Raw genomic sequence first — 19386 nt, 5'->3', positions numbered from 1 at the left:
CAATCGTCTCCAATATTACGGGGAATGACATGGTGATGTTTGGGTTGCACATACATTCTTGGAACAAAGATTTTACCTGAAGTTGACAGGTAATGAAAATAATACTTTAAGTTAAATAAGCAATCTTGCTCAGTTATAAGCTTTAAATAAGCTACATGCTCAGTTTTTAAATATTCCATATTATGTCAGATTTTGAAAAAAAAAAAAAAAAATGAAATTTCTTCTTGGAATTCTCAATCCTGATTAAAGTGTATAAATCTGATTCAAACAGTCCATTTATCGAAATTTCAGGTTATACTAGGAATACTAAATTTTACTAAACATGGTGTAACAAATTGCCCAACCATCGGGCTTCATACAACAGCGAAAAATCAGCCTTTTTAGGGGAGCAAAAATCCAGATATTTGGGACGTGAGGAGAGGACCACTACCTATACGAATGAAACCGATTAACTCCTCGCTGAAATTAAAACTCCACCACTTTTTTTGGGGGGGGGGGGTGTTGCTGTTTGGTACAATGGAGATTGAAAAGAGAGAGAGAAGTCTCCGACATATTGTTTGAAAATAAGTGCAATTTGGGTATTTTTTGCTAGTGGACTTTTCAACATTATATTTTAATCAGTTGAGAAGAAATACGACATTCTATCATATATATATCAGTATATATTCTATCACATTTAAGCTATGTAAAGGCAGACTATACGAGGAGGGGGGGGGGGTCGGGGTCTGGAAAGTTCTGATAAACACTTAGTAAGTGATATAACCACAAAAAAGAACATACGAGGATATATGGACATAAGTTACCTTCATAACTCTGCTACTAGTATGTTCTCTCTTGTTGTTATATCAGGTGTTTTAATATCATTTTTGTCTAGGTGTTTATCAGAACTTTCCAGACCACCCCCCTCGCATATAATGGATGCATATGCGATATGTGTATGTGTGCGCACGTGTTCTCGAGATGATCAATCTAAAGCACTTGAATGATTCTCAGTACGGTGCGACATTCCATCGAAGAGTTGCCATCGCAAGTATAACAAACTTGTTACGCTGCTGTATCATTTCCCTCACATCGGTATCTGAATTGTACCAGCAATGGTCCAACAACCAGAATGCATCAATCTGTAGTTAGAAATGGCTTGTTCGTGTTAAAACTACTAGAAACAACAAAAGTCATGAACTCTAATATACATGCCACAATTGGTCAAATGACACCATAATATAATATATTTGCAAAGCAGCATAGTGGAATACACAACGCCTTTAATCTTGTCAAAGATGGAATCTCTCCTCTTCTGATAGCTGTCCTTAAAGTATGGTTAAAGTGCTCACAACAATTCTAAAACACTGTCAAAGAGTTTTAGGAATGTAAATAAAGATAATTATTTAAAGCAATATCAATTATCTTGCCTATAGTTCATCTTACTAAATATCACTCGCTGTTAGTTATATACTTTTAGCATACCGGCCACTGAATTAGAAACCTCTATGCAGATGTGAGTAAATGTCACTTACGCAGCGTATATGCAAAATACTTGATCACGTGCGTCACCACGTATTCTTGGCAACTATTTAAGAATGCTGCTGATCAGTAATCGTCAATAGTGTTGATCACAATGGGAAAAACAAAGGATCTTTCGGAGTTCGATAAAGAGCTTATTGTGGGTGCCCGGTCTGGCTGGAGCCACGATTTTGAAAACAGAAGAGCTCACTGATATCTTGGGTGTTTAGTCAGTGGGAAAATAACCCACACTGCTTGTCTAAGAGGTGTAACTGTGGTCCTAAGACAATCTGTCAGGAATGAGAGAGAGTCGTCGACTGAGAAGGCGTGCACGGACAAACAGAACCTCATGTGTACAGCAATTGACCGTGGTGCCCACCTTAACAAGACGTAGGACCTTCTTTTGCTGAGATGACTGCAGCAATCCCACGGAGCATATTTTCCAAAAGCGTACAGTAGCGATCAAAGAGAATTTTGGACCGTTCTTCCTGTATAGGTGATCCTGGACTGCTGTGGGGCGGACGTCCTTGAACTCAACCGATGCTCCAGTTCATCCAAAAGATATTCAATAGGATTGATATCGGTGCTCTGTGGAGGCCAAGCAAGTGTGGTGATGCTCATTTCCACAAACCACAGTTACAGTAGCAGCCTTATGACATGGTGCATTGTCTCTCTGAAAGAGACAATAGTCAGTTCATTAGAAACATCAAAACGTAGGCAGCATTGCATTGTCCAGAATGTTCAGATATCTCTCCGACCTCAATGTTCGTGGCACCACAAACAGAAGTCCGAGGCCAAACCAGGAAAAACAGGACCATACTATCAACACCGCCACTTCCCAATTTCAAGTTGGCGTTATGCACTCTGGTAAGAGACGTTCACCAGCCATCTGCCACACTCGTCCATCTGCTCTGTAGAGGGTGTAATGTGATTCTTCGCTCCATAACACAGCTTTCCAAGCTTCCATAGGTATACTCTTTGCACCGCCGAATACGACGCTGCATATTGCGATCCTACCATAGAAACCCATGGTTTTGAACCACAGTTCTGAATGCTTTTGGGCAGATTCGTGTTCCAGCGTCAACGTGTTGGCCGACGAATGGTGGGTTTTATATATGATCATTCGTAGTATCCTACGGTCACGAGCGTGAGGTGGTGGGATTTTCATTGCGGGTAGCACTTGCAGTTGACCCCCTACGCTTCCATTTCAGTATGTATCACAGATTTTTGATCTAGAATAGCCCAATTTGTCAACAATTTGTCGAACAGATAGGCCTTCAATATGACACCCTCTCGCAACGCCTCTTTCAAACTCTGTCAGTTCCCTTCTCGCAGCCATTTCAACCGGACACAGTTGCACTGAATTGGGAGCATCATATTTCTCTAATTTACACTGACTACAAACACATGACTCGTTACATGGCACGATGCATCTTGCCCAATGGAGTGTCTGCTGACTTCTTTCCAAGCGGTGCGTGTGTGTGGGTGTGATGGGAGAGCTTTGTTGAATTCCATCATTGCAATATATATAACGAGAAAGATTATAGGCACATAATTACTAAAAGAGCAGAATATGATCTTCTACTTACATGAATTCTGGTTCTAGTTGACCATAATGATGGTGGAACATTGCAATATCATAATTCAGTAGATCTGTCGTGTCAGGTAGTACTATGGACCTGTGATGATGAAGTCGAGAGCATTTCTTGGCACATGTTAAATTCTGATATCTGTGGAGAAACATGAATCCTACTACCAAATTGAATAATGAAGAGAGAACTGCTCGCGAGAATGATTCACAGCATTTCGATATGAATCAAGTGCCCGATGTAGTCGAGTTATGTATCCAGAAACGCTCCTATTGAATACGTTTGATACCACTCGGTTCAGTACTTGATCCCCTGTTGTTTAATTTGTATATCAGTGATATAAGAAATGATAATGCAAGAAATATTCAGTTGTTTTGAGGATGATGCAAGACTGGGAAGAGCAATATTAAGTAAAGGTTATGTACATATCATGCAGGATGACCTCAGTAGACTGGCAGTATGGGCAAAGATAAATGGCTACCAGTTTAACAGCAAGTGTAAGGTGATGCACGTTAGGAAGCAGAGATCAAACTGTAATATAATATACCAAATTATTATTCTCTTTTATTCCAGTTGACTGTTCTGAAACACAAAATAGAAGGGGGGAGGTGTTGTAATTGATTGAGGTTGTTTATCATTAAGACAAGGAAATAATTGCCATGAGCTGTTATAACTTACTATTTATTGATTACTATAACTGCCATGTGCTTCAACTGATTTTATTTGAACACATTATTTCTGCTGAGAGAGAGATCTTAGTTTAAGGTCACTACTCCATGTATATAGTAAATTGTGATAACCATTAATTTATTTTGTGGGAGAAAAACCAGTTTCAGGGAGGGAAAAACTACCACCACATCTTATGAAACCGACTTACTCATCTTTCGCTGAATCTGCAATACCTCCTACATTTCCTGCCATGATTAATTGTGGAAGTAAATAATTTTCCATTGTACAAAGCAAAAGTCCACAAGGAATTAGAATCAGCAAGAGATCGGCTATTTATGATCAAGATAATGTATGGGGGGGGGCATCAACACTGAATCGAAAGATGTGAGAAACGTTTGGAAGTTGAACATATTGGATAGAACTGGATGTAATCACACACTCGAGTATTCAGTTTATTTGGAAAAGTTGAAACAAGTTTGAATTCAAGAATTGTTCCTCTCAAAATTCAACTTGAGATGTTTTGAATTAGGACGAAGACACCAAGGCTTACTAGCCATATATTATGAAGTAAATTGCGTGCATTGTATTCTTCTTGCCAGTTAACTTATTTTGTAGGAAGAAAAAACCCAAGTTTCAGGGAGGGAAAAATTACCATCTTATGAAACCGACTTACTAAACTTTCGCAGAAAACCGTTACAATGGTTTTCTTCGCGCCCTCGACAAGATCCAAACCCAAGTATTTTTCAACCCAAGTGTATTATCGTTAGACTGAACACCAAAAGAAGAAAAGACACTTGAGGCTCAAAAGTAGTGCTTTATTTGCAAATAAGAAAGAAAAATTCATAGTGGCAAAAGAAGCATTCAAAAAATCAAAACAATGACTTTAAAAATAAAAGGGAAAAATGTAGGAAAGAAAGTTACATGTAGAAATAATTCAAATTATTGGAAATGGAAAGAATGCAGAAAATAGCATATTACTGTGAAGGCCTCAATATAGTTTAGAAGCTCAGTGATCTCTTGGAATGTTTTGTGAGGCTGGATTTCCTGAGTCTGAGTGCCAAAACATATCATAGGGACTGGTGCTCACAGCTCCAGCTGACTTCTTTATCTAATTCCACTTGACATTTGCTATTGATAATGATCTTCGATGGCCACCTACGACCAAGATAGCAGACAGTTCTTGCCATCCAACCATCATCATTCCTTAACCAGCTTTCCTTCCAAATGTAATTTTTTCCAGCCCTTCTTTTATCTGCTCAGAACTTGTGCACTTTTACTAAACGTCCCTCATCCAGCCTTTCCTTTGTCTCTACAATTATATAAATTGTGGTGGTATTTGATACTTCTTCATTCTAATTCTATTGTTGCTTCCATTCCCTTGTCGAATAGCTGAAATAATCCTTGCTTGAACGACAGCTTTCATTTCTCTTCCCCATTCCATCAACAACTGAGGTCTGAGATAAAAACTCATATCTCAAGTGGCTCAAGTCCATCTTTGCACTTGGTCTGAGCCGCAGCTCTGAGTGTTTTTTTTTTTTTTTTTAATGTCAATACAAATAAATCCGATTTTGGAACAAATGCAGAAACATTGTCCCCTGTTCAGACGACAGTCTTGGCTAATTCCCCCTCGTCCAAAGCTATCTGGAGAATATTCCTTCTGCCTGTCTTTCAGATGGCACAATCATTATTTTCCATCTTTATAGAGAAGATGATGCATTAAGATTCTTCCATTCTAGCAACAAAGTAAATCTCTGGGCCAACATCATTTGCCTTTGGGCAAACGCCATGGAAGGGTATGAAAAAAAAAAGTGTGGTTACTCTTGACATCTTCTGGAGCATCTGATAAGGTCTCGAATAGAGGTCCACTTACGGCGACCAGAGTTGTTTTTTCTCCTATATATATATATGAATCACCTCGTTTTATTAACTTCAAATACTGTTTATAGTTTAGATACCAACGCATTCCATTTCGCTTTAGACAAATCTTTCCATGCTTAAATGATCGAAAATTCACTTATATTCAGCTCTTGCACCCTTACTCCTATCATTTTTCAGTGGCGTAAGAGCAATTTAGTGAGTTGCAATCCCTCCAAAACAGTCATGTCTTATTTCTCACAATTCTAACTTGTCGGCCTGGTTGGCCGAGTGGTTAGGTATCTGCTCTCCAGTCAAAAGGCAGTCACAAACAGCCATACTTGCTGTGGGTATGGCTGTTTGTGACTGTCTGTGAAAATACTAGTGGTGATGATGGGCGGTATATGGTATTGGTGTAGATAATGATAGTAGTTGTTGGTTTGTTGTAGTTGGTGGAGACAGAGTTGTAGAGTAGGTGCGCTCCCTCGATGAGTCTCTGGACTCGCTGGAGGTGTTACGTAATAATAATAACAACCTTATATTTGATACTACCCATATTTCCAGTCCAGTCAGATTTCTTTTTCGAATCTGCCTTGCACCACTAGCCTTTCCTAGTACAAATTAATTACTTATCTCTCTATATATAATCTAAATAAATCCAAAAGGTTGGTATCCCTTTCAATTTCGGGACGCTTCTTACCATATTAGGAATTATTAGATACAATAATTCCTAATATGCTATAATTCCCACGTAATACTATTCTTACATTTGAGGTGGTGCATAAAACTTTCCATGACCATGCTTGATACCATCCAGATTCTAGAAAATGAGCAACTTAATGGATAGCTCTTCTCTCGATTAACTTAAGTGGTTTTCTTATGATACTATTTCTGTAGATATTTCCATGGGCGCTGTTTCGCAGAACTCGTCACTATCTTTTCACTTTACTATAAGCATGTAAAAATAAGAGTTTGGGGGAAATATCCATATACATTTCAGCTTTGAACTTACCAAGCTACTTATCTTTAACGTCACTTGTCTGCATTCTTTAGAACGACCTTTCTCACACAATTTTTCAAAAGGATTATGAAAAATGTTCCTAAAAAATGTTCAAATGTTCAGAAAAAAACAATCTAACGTGGCACTCGTGTGTTGCAGGTTTTGGGAAAGGAAAATAAGGGGGGGGGCGGGGTTGGATACATAAAAATAGACAAATACTTACACAGCGTGAAATTTGGTTATAGAGAGAAGTGGATGTAATAGCATCCTGCAATTAGACCAAGACTCCATGGAGGTCAAAATTCAAACATTATAAAAAGTATCTGAAAACTGAAAGGCAAACGTTTGCAGATGCAGCTATGGAAATGAGCTGAAACAACATGTGTGTGATTCCCTGTGAACACTGATGTACTTTGCTCACTAGAACGAAAAGGTTGCTACCTAGTGATTTAAGATTTACTTTAAGATATATACCTACCAGCATCGCCATACACAAAGCGCTGTTTAACACTTTCATTGCCAAGCTGAAAATTGGAATTTCGTGTGGTGGCCAAATTTTTTTATTTTTTTTATTTAGTTAGCGACGTTCACGCGATAACGCGTGATCGGTCGTTTGGTGAGAGCTCGCATCACGCGTATCGTTCATTGCCAAGCTGAAAATTGGAATTTCGTGTGGTGGCCAAATTTTTTATTATTTTTTATTTAGTTAGCGACGTCCACGCGATAACGCGTGATCGGCCGTTTGGTGAGAACTCGCATCGCGCGATAGGCAATGAACATGTTAATGCTAGCTATTTTGACATGAGATTTACACTTTCCATCATAAGGCGGTTATAATATATAGCACTAGAGCAGTGTACAACACGACCTAACGAGATTCAATCTCAAACGATCTTCCTACATATCCTTCAGTTCTCAACTTTTGACATGCATCTTGAAGTGTAAGCAATATGTAACATTGAAATAATATATTATGTATCCATTTACACCACAGAGTTTTCAGTGTTTTAAAAAGTTTGCTCTTTGGTACCTTATATGCCATTTTTCCGAGATATACAATCTTGGATATGTTTTCAGTTCCTGTGATTATGTCAGTCTTCATATGTCATAGGTCATATGTCAATCTTCACGTCTAGCGCTTGCAGATCCTGGTTTTGAAACTTGACTAGTTTGCCACCAAATTCTGTATTCAGCGATTTTGCTAGCCAGATAAGGTTCATTCCGTGTTTATCAGATTTATATGGCATATGCTAGATACCTTGCCGTGTTTCCACTTCGTAATGGATTTTTGTGGTAACAACTGCAGTGAAATATACTCAAGGCTTTATTCATCCTGGATATTTATGCATCAGAACCTACAGACCGACTGACTGACAGCAAATGAATGCAACACTTATTTCCATTTGCTAAGAGACCAACTTACTTATTCGGTAGAAGAAAAAAAATATTCCTCATGAAGGGACTTGAATTCAAAGTATTTTTTGATTAAAAACTGTATTTCTGGATGCACTAATTACTAAAATTAATTTAAATAACTTTGGAATTCAATCTGAATCTATATATATATATATTTTTTTTAAATGTTATGGTGATGTATTTTCAATGTATAAAAAATACAATATTTAAGAAAATGCTGACTTGGTGACATCGATTTATTTCCTTCTCCTTTGCTTATCGCACATTTCGAATCCTTTCCCTAAAATACATCCTTCAAGAATAATCCCTAGGTGATTATGGAATGTTCACCTACTGTAAAATAAGGCGATAATGTGTTTCAACAAAGTGATAATTTAAATGTTTAATGTCATAGACTTTATGAGAAAATATTTTCTCATAAAGTGAGAAACTAAACTTCGCCCCTACTCACTTAAAAATGTCAAATTACTAGAGATAAGGTAGCCATCAAAATTCTGACATTACAATGAAATTCTGATAACACTTTATCCGATTGAAATTGTGCATTCTATGAATTTATCTTGATCACTCTTGGTTTTCGCTTTAGCTAGGGTGTTTTTATCGACTTGCATTTTTTAACTTACGATATCAATCTGAATTCAAGTGTTATTTATCAACCAAAAGATTCATATGATAACTTCGAATTTATGTATGTGTACATATCAGAGAGAAAGTGAAAAAATAATCTTGGCTTTTTCTGTTATTTAAGTTTAAATTATACTGAATAATCAAACTATTCATATTAGTTCTTTCGCGAGTGTTCGTAGCTCAGTCGGTGAAAATACCTCTCTCTCTCTCTCTCTCTCTCTCTCTCTGCCTCCCACTGAAGGGCAATCCTGTTTGTTATTAATAGATACAGGATTTTTGCTACAGGAAAATCGAGTTTTAATTGCAAAAAAAAAGACAAATAAGCAAAATAACAAATGCACATGACAGAGAGAGAGAGAGAGAGAGCGAGGCAAGAAAAATTTTAGAATTAGAAGCTGCAAGTGTTTTAGGAGGAAGGGGGTGGGGCTGGAAGGTTCAAAAAAACACCTAGAACAAAAATTATATTAAAGCAACTGATATAACGACAAAAAGAATATACGAGGATATAAGATTATAACTCGTAAATATCTTACAACTTGCTCTTAATTTTTAAAACCAATTTTATTAAGAAATGATCATCGATAAAGCTGAATATTTCTATTTTACGTGAATCCCACCCATGTTAAGACTGTTAGCCAATAATACATATATTAGCATTAGTGCAATCCGCGCGGTTAGCCGAGTGGCTATGCGCTTCGCAACCATATGCCTGGGAAAGGAGTGTCCTGGGTTCAATTCCCGACGGGAATCGAATGAATGATTGGCAAAAGTGAATCGGAATTTGTACTGACGATGCCGCAGCCATGACAGGGAGAATTTCAGGTTTTGTAGCAGAAGTAAAAAAAGTTTATCCGAATGCAAGACAGTCTTGGGTGTGGACTGCATGGTTTTTCTCCCCCGTTTCTGGGGTTTTTCATCCCGCAAGCAGGCAAACTGGTCCCGTGAACACGCAGCTACAGACATAGGACACACCGGGAGGCATAGGGCTAACCACCTTATCCTCGGGACGGGTACGGCTTAAAAGGACTAAAGATAGCTCCGTAATAGGCCACTAGGCCTAATATCTGAAGAGAAGAAGAAGGGCATTGGTGTAGCAAGTAAGCTGAGCTAAATAAAGTGATTCCTGCTCTATAGCAGTACTTTCCAAACTGTGGGCACGGCCCCATTGGAGGCCGTTAGTTTTGTTGAGGGGGCCGTGAAATAATGAAAACAGATTTAAAATGTTTTAAGACTAACTAGATTTTTTTATCTTAAAAGAAACGTATTTAATTTTTATTATTTATTATTTCTTTTTTGTTATTTTTTATATTTTAATGGAAAAAATTACACATTGGTGTTGGTTCACAAATTTTGCTTCCTGTGTATTTCGGTGCTTAATGAATATTAGGAAATGTATGCTTATTCATATAAGTTTTATTTCAAAAGGTATTGATAAGAAGCACAAAAAAAACTTACAAACGCAAAATTTTGCGCTCATTTAAAACGGCCAAGTTTTTCGCGCTTTAAATTAATGTTTCATTACTAGTGAACACAGGTGCGAGCAATGCGCGGGAAGGAAATGCGTTTGGGATGCAGGGCGACTGTGCTAATAGCACAGATCACATGCATCAGAACTGTAAACGCCAGGATTCCCTTTTCACGTAATTCACTAATTTCATCTTGTTAGTGTGTGGTGTGCCGGTATCGATATTGTGGTACGATTATTTGATCTATTCTACGTTGAAAATTTAACCCTGAGATGGATAAGTGGCTGATAAAAAAAAAAAAAAAAAAAAAAAAAAAAATCCAGCGAACAATCAGCAGAAGTAGACTCACAAACGACAGTATCTCATATTTTACCAGAACAGTCCGCATCATTTTCAGCGCCAGACAGTAAGAGGCAAAAATGTATGAAAAAAATTCGAAAATACGATCCTTCTTGTTTGAAATATCCGGAAAACTGTTGCCATTTAGATACGGTTCGTGGGGAAATATAAGAGTAAGACAATTCAGTTTTTTCAAAGAAAGGCTGAAGAATTAAAACGACAAACTAAATGTTTTTCAAAACATACTAAATTGAATGACAAATTAGTAAAAGTATCTTTTGAAATTGCTTTGTTAATTGCAAAAAAACAAAGAAACCTCATACAATTGGTGAAGACCTCGACTTACCAGCAGCAATAAACATTTGCGAAACTATCCTTGGTTCCGAAATATCAGAACCTTTAAAAAAAATTCATGTGTCTAATAACACAATTAAAAGAAGAATAGATTGCATTGCCGATAAATATGTCTACATTAATTTCACGAATCAAACAAAGTAAAACATTTGTCATTCAACTTGATGAATCTACGGATAACAAAAATGACGCTAATTTAATGGTTTTGTTAGATACCTTTATAATTTTAAAATTGATGAAGATCAATTTGTTTTGCAGAAATCTTTCCGGTCTGAAAAAGGGAATAATTTTTTTAAAGAATATGAACTTGATTGGCAAAAGTGAATCGGGATTTGCACTGATGATGTCGCAGCCATGATGGGGAGAATTTCAGGTTTTGTAGCAGAAGTAAAAAAAAGTTTATCCGAATGCAAGACATGTTCATAGCCTTATCCATAGAGAAAACTTAGTATTTCGACAAACGGAAGAATCGTTGAGTAGTGTTATCAAAAGTTTCTACTATAGTTAATTATATAAAAAGTAATGCTACTAATACAAGACTGTTTCGTATTTTATGCCAAGAGATGGATTCCGATTCCATTTTATATCACACGGAAGTAAGGTGGTTGTCCCGCGGAAAAATTCTAAAACTAGTTTTAATATTGAAAGATGAACTACGAATTTTTCTTCTTGATAAGAATCCCATATTAGCATCTCGTTTTTGTGATCAAAATTGGTTGTGGTTCATTTCTTATCTGTCGGATTTTTTCGAAAAAGTTATTGAATCTTTCTCTGCAAGGAAAAGCACTAATATATTAACACTAAACATTAAATTTCAAGCATTTCAAAGTAAACTTTCTGCGTGGTTAAAGTGTTTTAAGGATAATAAAACGGAAATGCTTACTTCTCTTCATGAATATGTTAAAGAAAATAATATTTTACTATTAACAGAAAATAAAAGGATAATAATTAACATCTCACAAATTCTATGGTTTTTTCGAAAAATATTTTCCTAATTTGAATGAAGATAAAGAATAATTGGATAAGAACACCATTTGCTCCTTCTCTACAATTTAGCAATCTTCCAAGGTCATCCCAAGAAGAACTAATTGATATGAGAACAGATTCAACCCACGAATCAGAATTCGTTAACAGTGATTTATCCGAATTTTAGATTCGACGACTAAAAGAATGTCCTTCATTAGCAAACGCAGCCATGCTAATTCCTTTCGCAGCTACATACCTTTGTGAAACAGCATTTTCATCGTTATTGGCAATTAAAAATAAACACAGGTCCTGCTTATCAATGGAAGCATCGGAAAGAAATCTAAGAATTGCAGTTTCAAATATTTCACCTGATATTGACTTCTTGTGTAGCAGTATTGAAGCACATCCATCACATTAAATTGTTATTAAACTTCTTTAATGTTTTTAATTCTTACTTTGTTTATTACTAATCGTTTTAAGTTTCATGTGCTTGTACTACAAATGTACAATAACAATATATCTATCTATATAAAAATATGAGATAATATGCCATGTCAAATGTGTATGTAGATGTTAAAAATGTAATATTTGCATTTGAGTTTTGCAATATTCGCTGTGTATCGAATATAAATACAATAAATATTATAATAATTTATGTCTGTATTATGATTTTTTTTTCGATGGGGGCTATGAAATATTTTAATTTTTCAAAAGAGGCCTTTACATCTATAAGTTTGGGAGGCACTGCTCTAGAGTCTAGACCAAACGTGGAACTTTCTTAAGTAACATGTTCCCTTTCAGCATCAATGGATCAAGGATGGAACTCGCTTCCTGCCTGGTTTTGAATATATACAGTAGATTTAATTAAGGCGAGAATTAACGCTCTGCCGACTCGAGCTCGTACAACTTGGGGTGATGACAAGAACTGCAGGGCAGGCTGTCAGAGTATAGAAATTTTGGCTCATGTTGCTATCTCACACGTGGAGTACGGGTCAGAAGACAGTGCAATAATGAGAGTTAGAGAGAATAGATTGAAGAACCAAGGTTAGATAGCAGCAGTAGAACCCCCTACTATAGGACTAGCATTGGATTAAGGAAGCCTAACAACTGCCTACTATGCAGGAAACCAAGACCTAGTACGGCTACTTCAGGAAGGACACCACATCGTACCAAAATTTACCTCTGCAACTGTATCTTTTAAAAGTGTATGGTGTCAGCAGAGTTATATTTACTAAGCTTTGGACTCTCTCACTGATTTCAAGATACTATTTGCGTACCTTGCAGGGTACACTAGGGGCATGGAGTACTTAACAGAGAATGACTTCTCGAATTCTCAAGTCTGAAGTGAGTGGATAGCACAGTATATTGTTGGGGCATGGGCCTCTTTTGGTCTTACACGTGGAACCATAGTAGGTAGCACTGTTTCAGTGCGAAGTTAGAAATTAGAAATCTCCTGCAATAATCTGTATTTAGAATTATGACCGAAGCAACTAAGGCTAGAAGCCGGTCAATTAAACCAATTAATGATGTGTTATTTTGGCCCGTTTGCCTGTTCTTGCAAGATGAAAAACTCGAATTTGCAGCGGTAAAAACACTTCTACCACCACTATATAAGATCGACTAACTCACTTTTTATTAAGAAGTTCTTATAAAATTGTTCTTCGCTCCCTAGACGGGATTTAAACCTAAATTTTCCAACCATAAGGCATTATTTTGAGCTACGGAGGCTCTTCGCCTCGATACAGGATCCTCTTGCACTAGGCGACAAAGGTTATCTACTACACTAAGATACTCGTGACACATCCATGCTCACGGCAGGATTCGAACAGAATTAACTCACGCCTTTTAGTAGCGATACAGATTACTGTCCGTCATAATGATTTTTGTGTTACTAATGTCCAAATGCTACAGTCCAAAAATTCTAAGTTATCGTTTACGTGTACATTAACTTCATGTGATCCAAGACGTCATAATCAAGATCCTTTAGAGCAGTGAAGATTGCAGAATTCTTCATAAAAATATTCCTTTTAGGAGAAATCACAATGAAAATTTTCATAAAAAAATGATTGGAAAGGAAATATAATAAATGAACCGTTCGTGTAAAAATATGTAATGAAGAATACATACCTACTATTGCAAATAAAGTAGAGATGAGCAACAATTAAATCAATTTAATTTAAAATTTATATTTTCCTCATTCACTAAAAGGTATCCCCCCCCCCTTCCTAGAAACTACATTTAATTATTAATGTCTATGCTCTGGAGCTGTACAAGTTTCAGAGAATGGGGTTTCGCGGAAAACTAATACACCGCTGTCTTGGAGCAGCTGGCCAAGAATAAGAACTTCTTCGACAAATCCAATGCTTTGAACAATGACGCTTCAGATAATCGGAAAGCTTGTTAGATGGAAAGAAAGAAAGGAAAGGTTTCATTACGATGGAAATACATAACCCATCGCGTTCATAAAAGAACATCTTTCAAAAGGCACAGCAAGAGTACATTTTGTAAGAAATTAGGATGTTGCTTCTGAGACGATCGATGATCACGTTACGTTATCGATTATTAGATTCTTAATAATGTCCATATGATACATCTACCGAAAATTGGAGTTGGAAATTCATTTCCCCTGTTATTTGATTTTCTCTAGTCTATAGATAAGTATTATTCGTTCTTTTTCGAGTAAACGTTGATTCATCGAGCATCGTCAGTCCCACACATAAGGGTTTTCTTTTCAGTAAAAATATGAATTCAAACGTCGTCAACCCAATAATACATAGCAGGAAAGTGTCTACAAATTCTGAACTAGGATACTTCAACCAGACCGAGATTGGTTTATAAAAATAGGTAGCTCTGCATTTACTAGAAGCAAATCATGATAAACGTTAACCCATACAGAATTGGAACCATGTTTATATAAATATAGCTTCGATTAAAATCACTCAAGGAATGTACTCCTGAAATTTGGTTGATTCCTCCTAGAGGGCTCTGTATATTGTTGCATGTTATATAAGGAAAATACTATCACGACTGGTAGAAATGACTATCCACCTAGAAGACAAATATTTTCTGCAATTATCATAATAGCTTTATTAATGCATTTCTTCAAGTTGGCTTTCAACTTAAGAACAAGGTGATATTAAAAATATTTAGTGACTTTCTGTAATATTTGGTGAATTCTATAATAAACATTTAGCACAGTATGAATACTATTTAACCTTCTCCCCCCCAGTTTCTCTATCTATCTCCGTACTGTTTAGAAATTGAACGCATAGTGATTTTTTCTTCTTGAGCCCTTAGGAAATCAGCAAGCCCCTCCTGAGCCACTCTGTACAGTTTAACAAATACTATATTGTGCAACTATTGTATTATTAGCAGCTGTTAAAAACAATCATTTTATATCCAGGTGGTGCATCAATGTAGAATAGTGACCCCCCGTGTAATATTGAATTTTGGGAGATTACACATTACAATTATGAAAAATGAATTCGCACCTTTGTGATGTTTCATAACAAACAAAGTCACTTTAGAAATACGAGAAACTAGAGAGAAGCCAAGAAGTAAACTTAATAAAAGTGGAATGCTCTTTAGCAAGCAAAAGACTGAATCAAGTATAGTACGCCTACAGATACGAGACCCTTCGACACTTCTGGGCATGTCAACAGAAGGAGAATCCATTCCGATAATAGGGTAATCAATCCGTATTGCGGGATGAGTGTTTATTATTACACGTCGGAAAATTAGCTTCTCTTTTATGATCATTGTGGTAACTATTTGTTGTGTAACAGTTAGAAAATTTTACATATAAAGCACGTGATTTCGGGTGTTGGTGACCGATTCGTACATCGCCTTATTTCTTTCTTCCCTTCAATATGAATTAACTCTTCTTGGCAGTCTGCCAACGATTGTTCTCGCTTATGTGGTCGGGCTATACAACAATAACCTCGGCTACTAAATGGATTTCAGTGGCCAATATATTCGGAATACATTATTAGTATTACTTATATTTGCTTCCTTGATTTAGAAAAAGCGTTTGGTAAAGTAAACCAGCAAATACTCCTAAATTGTCTAACTAATATCGGCATAGATTTGAGGGATACGAAAATAATTTATCAAATTTACAAAAATCAAAATGGACGGATTAAAATCAATGATAAGGAGAAAATAATAAATATAAGGAGTGGAGTAAGACAAGGATGTATACTTTCACCACCTTTATTTAATTTATATATTGAAAAGGCTATTCAGGAAACTAATGATAAAATAAATAGTGGCATAAAGATAAATGGTGAGCAAGTCATGTGTATACGATTTGCTGATGACACAGCCCTTGTAGCAGAAAACAGAAGAAGAAGAACGTTAAAAACAATGCTAGAATTACTAAATAATAACCTTGAAAAATATTAATGATACCAAAGGGTATCATTAATACCAACTGAGCCAGGAGGTTCTGATTGTTTTAGAGAAAACATCCTTGTTTCCAAAGAGAACATTTGGTTTTAATATGATTACATCTTTTAATATGATTATAATGATTACATCACCTGAGTAAAAGTGGGGAAAAAAAATAAAAATACTAAGTAGCCAGTCGTCTAGACACAAAGAAGAAATGTTTTCTCCCTCCTTTATTACATATAGTAATCGACTAACTTGCTAAGTGTAATAAGAAAAACATTCTTGGGCTTTAATAATTTGAATATCTATCATAAATGTTCTGATCTTACAGCGTGAGATGTTGAAATGCAATTCCAAACTACATGCTACCTACTCAAAAAAGAATATCGGTAGGTTTAAATTACTTTTCATCTCGTATCCAACACTTGTAGGGAAAATACGCATTTTTCACTGTATAAAAACTTTGTTAAACTAAGATATTGAGACCACAAAATTTACTTTAAAAATTTTAAGTTTCTTCTGTTCTTAAAATAAAATTTTAAAAAATGTTCCAAAAATTTAACAAGATACAAAAGGATGTCCTTCGCTCTCTCCGACCTTTTACTTCACATATGACAGGTCTTTTTTTTTTATTTTCTTTAACCTTGTATATTATTTCCTGTTCCAGATCCAATCGACTACAGTAACTGACAGCCCTAATAAGTGTGTTATTTCTGTTCAGATCTTGCTGTAAACAAATGTATTTAAAAGTTCATGATTTTATCGTATATAGCGTATTTGAATTGTTCAAATATTTTAGAGAATATCTGAAGAGGAAACTATCAGTATGCACTTTAAAAAACAGTAATAACCTTACATAATGTAACATTATAATAATCACCCGGACGTTACTATAGCAAACATGATTTTTTTTTTTTTTTTACTTCATACAGAAGAAATCATCCCATCCGTATCAAAATGACTAACGGCATGACAATGCATATTTTACGGAATTATGAATACGTGTACATGTAGATGATTGGACAATGGGGGGTGTGGACATTACGTCACGATGAAAGGAACAGCAGGGAGTGAACGTTTTATTTATTTATTTTTTTTTTTTTTGAAAAGCTGCACATTAAAACAGACAGTAGAATAATTCTTTAATATCGACTTCATTACCTTTCATAAGCATAAAATTATTCCCAGTGATGCAGAAGCTTTAATTCATCGTACACAACTGCCTACCTCTGTTTTATTTCTTAGATTATTTACAGTCAAGATCATCATCATTTGATCTTTAGTAGTAATTTAGCACAAAATATAGCTAGAATATGGAAAGGTAATCTTTGTTTTTTAAATCATAAAAAAAGTAATATTTTTATTAAGGGATTATTTTAAATTTTAGATTAACATTGGACGCGCGCGCGCGCGCGCACACACACACAAATTCACAGAATTCCGGAAATAAAGAATTCCTTACAAGAATTGTGAACAGACTTATGCCGGAAAGATGTTAATGAGTAAATATATTTTATGATTCTACTATGCGAACAAGAATATTTAACATAACGACAAATAGATGAACAGTGCACAATGAAGAAAATGTGCTTGCTGATCACCTCGTACAAGAGACGTAATTCTACCAAATCATTTTGAAGAAAAAAAAAATATATGTCTCAACATCTCTAACTCCTGGATCGGTTCACAATTGGATTGATCCAGGAGGTAGAGATGCTGATACTTTTTTAATATCAACGATTGCACAAAGCGTTAATAATTACAATTGATCTCTTCTTAACTAGTGATCTCAGTATTGCTATATTCCCATCTTGGAGAATTAACGCTAAGATAATAAACAAAAATTTGAAAAAGACATAGCAACCAGTTCAATGAAAATGTCATCTTTTCTGCTTATACTAAAGCTCGAATATTCGCATTACATACTAAACTAATATCAAAAACTAATGGATTGAGATATTTAATGACATCTCAAAGGAAAACCAAAGACTCGTCGCGGAAAGGCACTCTATAACATGCCGTCATTGTCAGTTAATTGCGTGTTCTCTGGTTGATTTGCCTGTATGCGGGAAGACTACCCGAGTTGCTGGGAGAAAAACTCCTGCAAATAATAAAAAAAAAAAGAAAGTGCATATAACTGCACCTTTGATTCATATCAAGATTCCTCTCGTCATGACAAGAATCAAATTTTTCACTCTGGTCTGTTCCAGTCGAAAGAACAACGTGCCATCATTCTTTCAAGTGCGCTAAGAAGATGCTATATACATGTCACTTGTAATACTCAAGTGTTTAAGAAACAGTCTGGAAGATGGAGGGATACAAAGCAAGGAAATAAATATTCCTCAGTGCAATTCGAGTTCGCAATAGTGAGAATATAATTTAAGATTAGCAATTTTATTTTGTCATATTCACTAATGTATTTCGGGAATAGTAAAGGATAGCTGTGGAGTAATTTTAATGATATCTAAAAATGTAAAAAAAAAAAAAAAAAAATGAATGATACATTTTTTAAAAATATTAACCCTGCTCATGAAAGTCTACAAAACCTATGGAACATAAATACCGCATGTAGGCAAATAGTTAAGAAAGAAAAATACTGCACAAGAGCTGAACAGCCAAGAAATATTCATCCTCTCCCCAACGCCTTTCTCCCAGAAGTTCAGATTTTTGACAGTTTCATTTGGAAACTAGTGACCAGAAGGAAGATACTGTACCAATCATAGAAATCACGCCTAACAAACTTACTCTTTGTACTCAGAATCGTTTACTAAAATGGCGAATTGTACAGGATTGCACGATTTAAGCGTTCACTTAGTAAAGTTTTAAAGCGATTGGTAAGGTCTTTCTTACATGTAGACACAGATGGGTCATATTCTAATACCACACACTTCTAGTAAAAGAAGGAATTGGAAAATTATGGCATTTTGTGACTAGGGGAAAAAGGACATCTACAACAGTAACGCGATGCTGAAGTCAAAGCATTTTCATAGAAAAATTAACATTTTTCGTATTTCGCGGTTGAGCTATTATCTAATATCAAGTGATCTTTCAAATTTTAAAGTTTCTTAAAAAAATTGTGACCTCTCTGAATGCGTCACAATTTGATTACTAATTTATCTCTCGTAAAATATCCATGCCTACCGTATTTAGAAATTATTCGTATGTGTAGAAATTTTTAAAAAGGCAAAAGATTTGTATATATCTTTTTTTAAGT

Source organism: Typopeltis vanoorti, chromosome 21 (assembly GCF_054136105.1).
Source record: "Typopeltis vanoorti isolate ZY-2024b chromosome 21, IOZ_Tvanoo_1.0, whole genome shotgun sequence".
Classification (NCBI taxonomy): domain Eukaryota; kingdom Metazoa; phylum Arthropoda; class Arachnida; order Uropygi; family Thelyphonidae; genus Typopeltis; species Typopeltis vanoorti.
The sequence above is the reverse complement of the archived record's forward strand: the minus strand, read 5'-3'. Positions refer to the sequence as shown.